This window comes from Coenobita brevimanus, chromosome 38 (assembly GCF_032717465.1).
Source record: "Coenobita brevimanus isolate Jiangsu-jjx chromosome 38, ASM3271746v2, whole genome shotgun sequence".
Taxonomy (NCBI): Eukaryota; Metazoa; Arthropoda; class Malacostraca; order Decapoda; family Coenobitidae; genus Coenobita; species Coenobita brevimanus.
In genome coordinates, this window is record NC_136991.1 from 47,894,343 (window position 1) to 47,904,166 (window position 9,824).

Sequence of the window (9,824 nt, forward strand, 5' to 3'; positions counted from 1 at the left end):
GATTCCTTTGCTAAGTTTTTTTTTTTTTTTTTTTTTTTTTATGTGTCCGACTTCTGGGCATAGGCTTCACAGCCTGCTCTCAAGGCCCAGTAGTCCTCCTACATACCATACACCTCTCTACATGTCACCACTTCGGCGCTAACACCCACCGTCCATATTGAATACATGCTAGGGCTGTCTCATACAGGACTGGTGTATTGGTATTAGCGGGCGTACTTTTTATGACATGTCGGCGGGTTATCTGGTAGATAAGGAAAGTCTGTTTTTAGACATAAAACACCTGTCGATCTCGCTAAACACCCGTAATTGTAATCAGTAAGCCACAGATCTAGAGCACCTGTTGAGCCCTTATTGAACACCTATGGAAAGAAAGTGCGTGGATACAAAACACCTGTTGAGCTTTACTAAACACCTGTCATTAAAACACGTGGTCGGTAATTACAAAAAAACACCTGTTGAGCTTTACTGAACACCTGTCATTAAAACACGTGGTCAGTAATTACAAAAAAACACCCGTTGAGCCTTACTGAACACCTGTCATTAAAACACGTGGTCAGTAATTACATAGAACACCTGTTGAGCTTACTAAACACCTGTAGTCAGTAAGCACAGACACGAGACACCTGTTGATCTCTGCTGAACACGTATGATCAATAAACAGTACGTAGATAAACACACACACACACACACACACACACACACACACACACACACACACACACACACACACACACACACACACACACACACACACACACACACACACACACACACACACACGATCTCTGTTGAACACCTGTCGTCAAAAAAACAGATAAAAAACACGATCTCTTCTGAACACTTATCAAGAAATACATATCAGTAAGCACATGGAAAAAACACCCTTTGATCTTACTAAACACCCGTAATTAGTAACACACGAATCAACTCTAACTATAATTCACCTTCAGACAGATATTTGTAATCATCAACGCCTTTCTATCATCTTGTCAAAGTTCTAAGTACGAATTGTAGAACCAATCGAAGAAGTGCATAAAAGTGAATTTCCTGCTTTTCAGAAATAATCAGCAATGTCTTCCTCGAGAACCCTGTCAAATTGTTCAGTATCTTTTAAAATACTTTGGAACGGGGTTTGGTTTGGTGTGTGTGTGTGTGTGTGTGTGTGTGTGTGTGTGTGTGTGTGTCGCTTTTAGTCTTATCAAATTCTTATGCAGTGCTCTTGATATGTTTTTAGCCGTTTCTCGACTAGGGAATTACTGGAAAGCGAATATGCTAATTTTCACACGTAATAATTCCTAGACATTCGTATCAGTTATCAGTATACTCTAAGAGGCTGCTTTGGAATGGGATTGGTGTGAGATAAGAATTTGCTGTTTTGCACGTAATCAGCAGTGCATTCCTGGAGTTTTACAAAGTTCTAAGCATATTTTAAAATCTACCTGAGACGGGATTTAGTGTAAGCAAATTTTCTTCTCTTTTCACATATATAATCATAAAATGTTTTCGCTGAGAGTCTTACCAGAGTTGTAAATATATTTCAAAATTCTAAACGGACATACAATATACCGAAGGGTTTTTCAGACAATACTTAAAACGGAATTTGATAATATAGCAGTTGAACTTGTTTTGCAAGATATTACTCAAAACAGATACGACAGCGAATTTGTTCTTGAAGATGATACTCGAAGCAGGATGTGACAAGAGAGAGAATCTTTTGCCCTGGTCGGCTGTTCAACGTGGGTCACGGACGGAAAGGCGGAGCGGTCAACCTCCCACTTCAGAGCTTAGCGAGGCACTGAATTAGGTCGAGCTGGGTTCCCGCTTTTTGCCACTCTCCCTCCGTGAATTGGTTATGTTGATTGGTTTTCCATGTTCCACGTATCTTGTCTTTCTTTAACCCATTTTATTGATGTATTGATTATTCTTGCAAGTTTCTATTCGGGTGAGGAGCGAGCTCGTTTAGGAGAGGAGTAAATGAATGCTCAATCTAACCTTTGCAGTTCAAAAGACCTCTCCTTAGCTTAATAAAATCGTCTGAAAATAAAAAACTAAAATGAAAATACTTCATTGAATTGAAAGTTTTATTCAGTACGATGATGTCATTTCCGTTTTCCTTACTCATTTATTTTTGTTTTTATTATTTTATTTATTTATTTATTTATTTATTTTTTTTTTTTTGCCGGAGCCTACATAGAACGCATCCTGATAGCAGCAAGAAGATACTGAAACAAGACGGCATCGTATTGAATGGATTGTTTTGCTGCTAGGTTACGTTGCTAAGTTTCGTTGCTGTGTTTCGTTGCTAAGTTTTGCTGCTAAGTTTCGTTGCTAAGTTTTGTTGCTAAGTTTCGTTGATGTGTTTCGTTGCTGAGTTTTGCTACTAAGTTACGTTGCTGTTTCATTGGTAAGTTTTGTTTCACTTGTAAGTTTCGTTGCTAGGTTTCGTAAAGTTTTATTTCCAATTTTTTTTCCTGAGTTTCGTTAGATTCTGTTGCTAAGTTTTTTAAATTCCGTTGCTAAGTTTCGTTAAACTTCGTCGCCAAGTTTCGTTTTGTGTAGTTGTCAAGTTTCGTGTTACTAGTTCTTCGGGTACCTTCGTACTTGTAATTTCGCTCCATTTCTTTTACCTTAACTTGGCCCAGATTTTCATTCCTGTCCAGGTTATTTCACGCGGCCGAGTGACAGGACAGTGCACCTTTCAATAGCACTTCTTCGTGACTAGCGCCACATTTTAGCTTTATTCTCATGTTACAACTCAGCATTCGAGGGGAGGCAGATTTAGGTCATGATAAAGGAGAGAGAGAGAGAGAGAATCATTAAAGGTGCAAGGAAAACTAACTCAGATCTTTCAGTGTAATAAAAACTCTTGTTTTATTCCATTTACCTCCAATGGAATTTTTTTTACCTGTGAGCGCTCCTCCTGTTTTTTTATAGTTTTTTTTTTTTCCACTAGTGAAAATCCCTAACTCCTTTCAGCTCGGTTAACGGATGTGTTATCATACTGGTGGTTAGATATGACTTGCAACCAAGGAGACTCATTCCTGGCAAAGATCCCTAACCCCATTCAGCTCAGTTATTGGCTGTTATCAGACTAGAGGGTAGGTTTGACTAGTAACCAAGGAGACATTCTGACAAAAATGCCTTACCCCTTTCAGCTCAGTTATTGGCTGTGTTATCAGACTAGAGGGTAGATCTAACTAGTAACCAAGGAGACTCATTCCTGACAAAAATACCTAACCTCCTTCAGCTAAGTTAATGACTTTTTAGGCTGGAGGGTAGATCTGACTAGTAACTAAGGAGACTCATTCTTATCTCATAGCCAAGACATGGAATTTCATACTGCCACGACTTAGTACTGAAGTTGTAAGAGTAGCCCAGTTCCGTCAGGTGAAAACAAAGCGACTATAGTATGTTTTTCTGGCGATGGCCATTGTGTATGATCACACCAAGGTTTCTCTCTTCGTTTGCTTGATTGTTGTTCTTTTCCCGATTCTGTACTCATAACTGGGTCGCTGACTCCCGCTTTTAAGACGGTATTTATGATTTTTTTTTTTTTTTAGTCCACTGTTCTAGGTATGGCTCCAGTTATGCAGTTTGTCCAAGCTTTCTTGCGCAGAGGGGGGGTGGACCCCGTGGGGGACAATGCCATAGCTTCTTTACCCAAGAACATGAAACGTTTCACAATGGTAGATCTTTATTGGGGTCACGTTTTAGGCAGGGTGAGACGTTCAGAGGCCATTCCCACGGGACGGGTGGGAGGGGGGGTCCTGACCCAAATCTTTTTATGCGTGGTCGTGGTTTTTAACCTGGGAACATACAGTTTTGCCTGCTGGTAGATGTTCACCACAGCCACGTTCTAGGTTTGATGGAACCCCTAATGGTCATCCTTCCATGAGGGGGAGGGGGAGGGATTGCCCCCAGGAGAGACAACGTCCTAGTTTTTACGTAGGCACACGAAATTTTGCATAGTAGTAGACTTCATTCTAAAGAGTCTATAGAGGCTGGGATTCTAAGGATTAGCTCATGCGCCTCCCTGTAAATAATTTTTTCTTTCGTTAGTCATTATCTCAGGGGTGGGTGAGGTTACCAAAGGAGTTTTGTCTTGTCCCAGTCTTTTAGCTGTTCTCCGGTCCAACGAAAACTTAATATGGAGTAATAATATCGCGTATTTGTTCGCATATTCTTTAATGATCCATCCAGCCAAAACAGCTGGTTCCATCGTCTTCCTCTAATCTTTATCCTTAATCAACTTCTGTATCTCGTTCCTCTCAAATAATATCATACTTATTTGCCAGGTCCTCATTTTTTTCATTAGATTCCATAGTTAATCTTCCTTTACCCATACGACTACCTTTGTTGCTGTTTTACTGATTTCCTCTTCCTTCATTAACCGCAATAACTCGTTCAACTACACCCTAGGTCATTTGCAGGGTGCTCATTTCTTCAGTAGGTTTGTTTGCAAATACGGAGTACAGTCTGTTGTTCATTAGTCTATTCATTCCCTCTTTCTTCTCGTATATTACTTCCCCATACTTCATTCTCATTTTGCTGTCACATATCATTTTCCCAGTAAAAGACATATATAGAACAGTTTAGTTTCTCTCTCTCTCTCTCTCTCTCTCTCTCTCTCTCTAACAATATCTTTCACATTTCCTTTCTTCCTTTCTTTGTGGTGCAGGGGAGGGACGCCTTTATATGTAACCAGTTTTCTCCACTACCTGTAAGTTCCTTGCACCCCGGAAAGGAGGTTGGTTGACTGCAGGAGGAGGGTAGTTTCAGCATACAGTCCACTGGGTTCACGTTCACAGGAGCCTTGGGTTGCAACTACTACTACTATTACTACTACAAATAATAATAATAATAATAATAATAATAATAATAGTAATGTTTGTTTTGCGTATTATCGTGCCTTCATATATTTCTTCCAAGATCTTTCACGGTCTCCATATCATGATCCGTTCTCTATTTCTTGTCTCAAAATCTCCTCTTCTTGTCTCAAAATCTCCTCTTCTACGGCTGTATCTTTCAGTTTTCGTCCGTGTATTTCTGCTCTCACTCCTATAGCTGTGGAGAGATTGGAGAATGAGATGACTAGGAGAGAGAGAGAGAGAAAGAGAGAGAGAGAGAGTGTGTGTGTGTGTGTGTGTGTGTGTGTGTGTGTGTGTGTGTGTGTGTGTGTGCGTAACTCCAGTAACCATAGCAACCGGTACACAAACTTCTGGGAGAAAGAAGCAACAGCTGATGAGCTGATGAGGGCAAACTGTTGCCTCCCCCCTCGCCTCTCTCTCTCTCTCTCTCTCTCTCAGGACAGGTATATATATTTTTCAACATAAAGCTGTTAATCAACACTTCACTTTTCGCATAACATGCATTGTTCATTATTATGCAGTCAGGACTAAAAGGCCAAGGGTGATACAACTCTCACTACTATGCAGAGATTTCAATATATCAGTATTTCTATGTCGTGCCTAGGGCATTTAATAAAACAACACATTGATACACCCAGTCACAACATAAAATCCATTTTAATAGTTTATTTTGGCCTAATTTTGATTGATTATCTGAGAATAAAATCCTCTTGCTGGCACAGCCTTCAGTAAGCGTGTTCCCGGAACACGGTAGTCTTTTGGAATACATCAAGTGTTTCATGAGGAATTACTGTACACACAGCAAAAAAACCTATCATTACAGGGGAGTCCGATGTGTTTCATACTGAACAAACTGGCTGTCTCTCTAGGGTTGGTAAGCCTGACAATGGGTGAGTTGCCAAATAGGACGAGGTAGAAATATGCATGGGAGAAGCAATGGATATAGCTTATAATAAATATGCAACAAACACACGCAGGGATTACCAATGGAGGAGGCTGTTATCAAAAACCTTCATTCGTGTGTCATTTTATATCTCGCAGAAGGTGTAACGATAGTTTTTTTGTTGTGTGTACATACATACTTTATGTGTGTACTCTATGTGCAACAGCACAGGCATGTATATGTCTTATCTGTCTATCTGTTTATTGTCAGGTGCCATAATCCTGTAAGGGGTGGCTATTTGACTTTGAGTTACTTGTTTTACCGGGAGGGGCACTAACCCTTCACCAACCCACTTGTTGACACGTAGGGAGCACGTATTGTTTGGTTATATGGTTACCACCCAGCGTTGTAAATGGTTTCATGGCTTACAGGAAACCATTTGACTTGTCATTCAATGTAAAGCCATCTGCAAAGGGAAAAAAGCAATAAGAAGTGACAGGAAAAATGGGAGAAATAGGAAGAGAGGAGGGAAGGCACAGAAAGAGAATGATAAAGGCTAAGGAAGAAGTAGGCAGCACTACATCGTGAGTGGATGATGGTCGCCACCATATACAGTATATAGATAGATAGATAGATAGAGATAGATAGATAGATAGAGATACAGATCCCAGGGGTGCTGGGCGAGGCATTGCACTGGGAGGGTACTAAGCGTACCGCCCTCCGCCTGTCGGCTCATAGTCGCGAAGCTCATAGGTCCCTACCCGGAGGTTCCCTACTTTATAAAGACTTGAAAATTCCCAGTTCTGTCCAGTACTCGGGACACTGGGCTCTAATGGATTATATACAGTATATATATATATATATATATATATATATATATATATATATATATATATATATATATATATATATATATATATATATATATATTCAGACAGAGTGAGACAGAAACGTAAAGGGTAGGGGTCTTTTATGCCCACCTGCAGCAGGTAGTGGCACACAGAACAATGGATGATCTGAATTTTTACCTGCGCCAAAACTTATGGTCACCTGCAGCAGGGAGTGGAACACAACAAAAGATGACCTGAATCTAAAAATGCACGTGACAAAGAAGGAGGGAGTAGGAGGGGAGGATAGGGGAGTGGGAGAGAGGGGGAAGGGGGAGGGGAGGAGGGGAAGGGGGAAGGGGAGAGGGAGGAGGGGATAAATACTGCTGCTTAAGACCTAGAGGAGTACTTTCGTATATTTCATCTTCAGACAGAGTGAGACAGAAACGTAAAGGGTAGAGGTCTTTTATGCACACCCGCAGCAGGTAGTGGCACACAGAAAAATATATATATATATATATATATATATATATATATATATATATATATATATATATATATATATATATATATATCATCATCCGGACCTCCTTTCCCACACTAGGGAAGGGTGAGGAGTACTAGCATCCAGACAGCCCAAGTTTGCCCATTTGAACGGCCACGTTTCCATTCACTTATCATTCAAGCCCCCGGAGGCTCTGTCGGATACGCCAAAAACATTCACCACGTTGTGTAGCTGCACATAAACGTATCCAATATATTGTATCTATCTATCTATCTATCTATCTATATATATATATATATATATATATATATATATATATATATATATATATATATATATATATATGTGTGTGTGTGTGTGTGTGTGTGTGTGTGTTTTGCTGAGTTAGCATTATCACACTGGCGTCCAACTGACAAGTTTGGTGGCTATGCACTGCACACTGATCTTAAATATCTATCAGTCCACTAGACGCCTCACTCCCAGATGACAACCACAAACAAATCACCTCCATGTCACCCTGTCCTCTACCATTAGGCGGTCATCTCTCCAACTAATACACTCCTCTCTCATATACCTATCTACCTGATCACTCCCTCTCATCCTGTCTCCTCCCCCTCCCCCTCCACTTCCTTCTCCCCTATACCCCACTCATACTCTCCTAGTCAGTCTCATTCTCCATTCTCTCCACTTGGCCAGACCATCTCAAAGTACAGTATTTCTAATAGTTTTTTACTCATTTTAAACATCATCTATTTCCTTCAGAGAGGAAAATTAAACTTCAGCATCATGAACTTTTTTGTTTATTCTTTCCTGAAGCATAAGTTTCCAAAACTATACTCTATTCATTCATTCTCCAAAAAACTTACACTAAATACATCATAAAGTTTTTCCCTAAATATTTCACTTTCATATCAAAATCATTAGTTTAATCATTTATGGTTCAACATTATAAAACAAAATGAAATCACATGCTTAAACGAAAAAACAGCCGGTCATTGCACGGAAAACAACAATATAAAAATACCTGCAATGCACTTCTTGATGAAATGCCACACAGTAAATACTCATTACTTAATACCAATGTACAGGAAGTCTCTTTGCATTTTATATATATATATATATATATATACTATTCTACTTTATCCTGCAAAGTTGCTCAGATTAAGAAAATCGCCATATTTTCATTTACAGTTTTCTATCCCACAAAATCATATTCCTAAATTACACTGAGTTTTAACCCTTTCAGTCCACTGACTTATTGTATACTGTACTTAACATTTGCTGTTTCCAGATGATTTTATTCAGCTTGTTATATACTGTAATATACTTAACATTTTCAGTTTCCAGATGATTTTATTCAGCTTATTATATACTTTTGGAAGTTTAGGAGTTAGATACAGCCTTAATTAACTCCTTCAATACTAGAGCTGTATAAAAATATCTAGTGATAGTGAAAACATAATCAAAAACTTTTGTCACTGGACTGGAGGGGTTAAAATTATAGTTACTATCATTACATGAACACAGTCTGCAACATGGTTTATTATTACAGTATGCATAATCACAAAACAGCAAATCTTGAGGAAATGACCTATCTACAAAATGTTCTTTTTTTTTTTTAACCTTATTACTAGTTATTTTCCAAGTTATTATTATTATTATTATTATTTTCATACATCTGCTCTCACATATTGTACATATCTTCCTTTGAACAATACTGAACTCTTTAATGAACATGACAGTCAATACTGTACTAATATGGTGACTACGTAGATTTGTGCCTTAATTTTGATCTCCAGCTTCATAATTGCACTTCACTGACTGCAATATGAATATGTGGTACATTTTTTTCAATATCATAGCTTACACAGGAACCTGCAACTTACTGTAGTATTAATAATGAGAGCACCTTAAAATTCATTTCTTGACCAAAATTAAATTACCTTCAAAGCAACATGAAAATCAGAGCACCTTAACATCTAAATGGCCACTTTCAAGGCAACAGGAGACTTCGTAGAACCTTTTCCATGGTAACTTATGTGTATCACACTTTTTTTTTTTTGTTTATTTACATTTTTCTAGTAACAACATATTTTATTTATAATGTAGTACATGTGGAAAGAAAAAAGTACAGCAACAGGTAAAATACATTACCAAGGACAAGGCACAGCGAAATCTCCATAGCAACCAGAAATTCGGCCTCCTATGATTCTTGACCTTACTATACTGTGTTATCTTAAAACTGATAAGCTGGAGATCATGTGCGAGTGACAAGGGACCACAGCTTGTATTCTGGTTGGCTTATGAGGCTTTCTTACACCTCTTCTTAAACAGTTTATTTTGCATAACTTACTACTGGTGCTGTAGAGGGATACCTTCACATGGTGATACTGACAGGACTGGGTGGCTCCAACACCTGGCTATACAAATATCCCTCAGTTCCCTCCCTCTCTCCTCAAGAGGAGAATGGTAGACTGCAGGAGGGTAACTCCAGCCTACATCCCACTGGGTTTACATTCGGATGGGCCAGGGAATGCAAACACTCCTACTACTGTTAGTCCATCCATCCATCCATCCAATCCTACGTTGCCCCATAAGAAGCATAGAGCCCAGGGCTAGGCAAGTTGGTCCTGGCATTTAAGATGAGAGTGACCTGCCTCACTCATCCCTGAGTGGCATTACATGAGCAATAAATCCCAACCACCCCTTGGATGTAAACCTTCACCAGCTCAATCTGACTG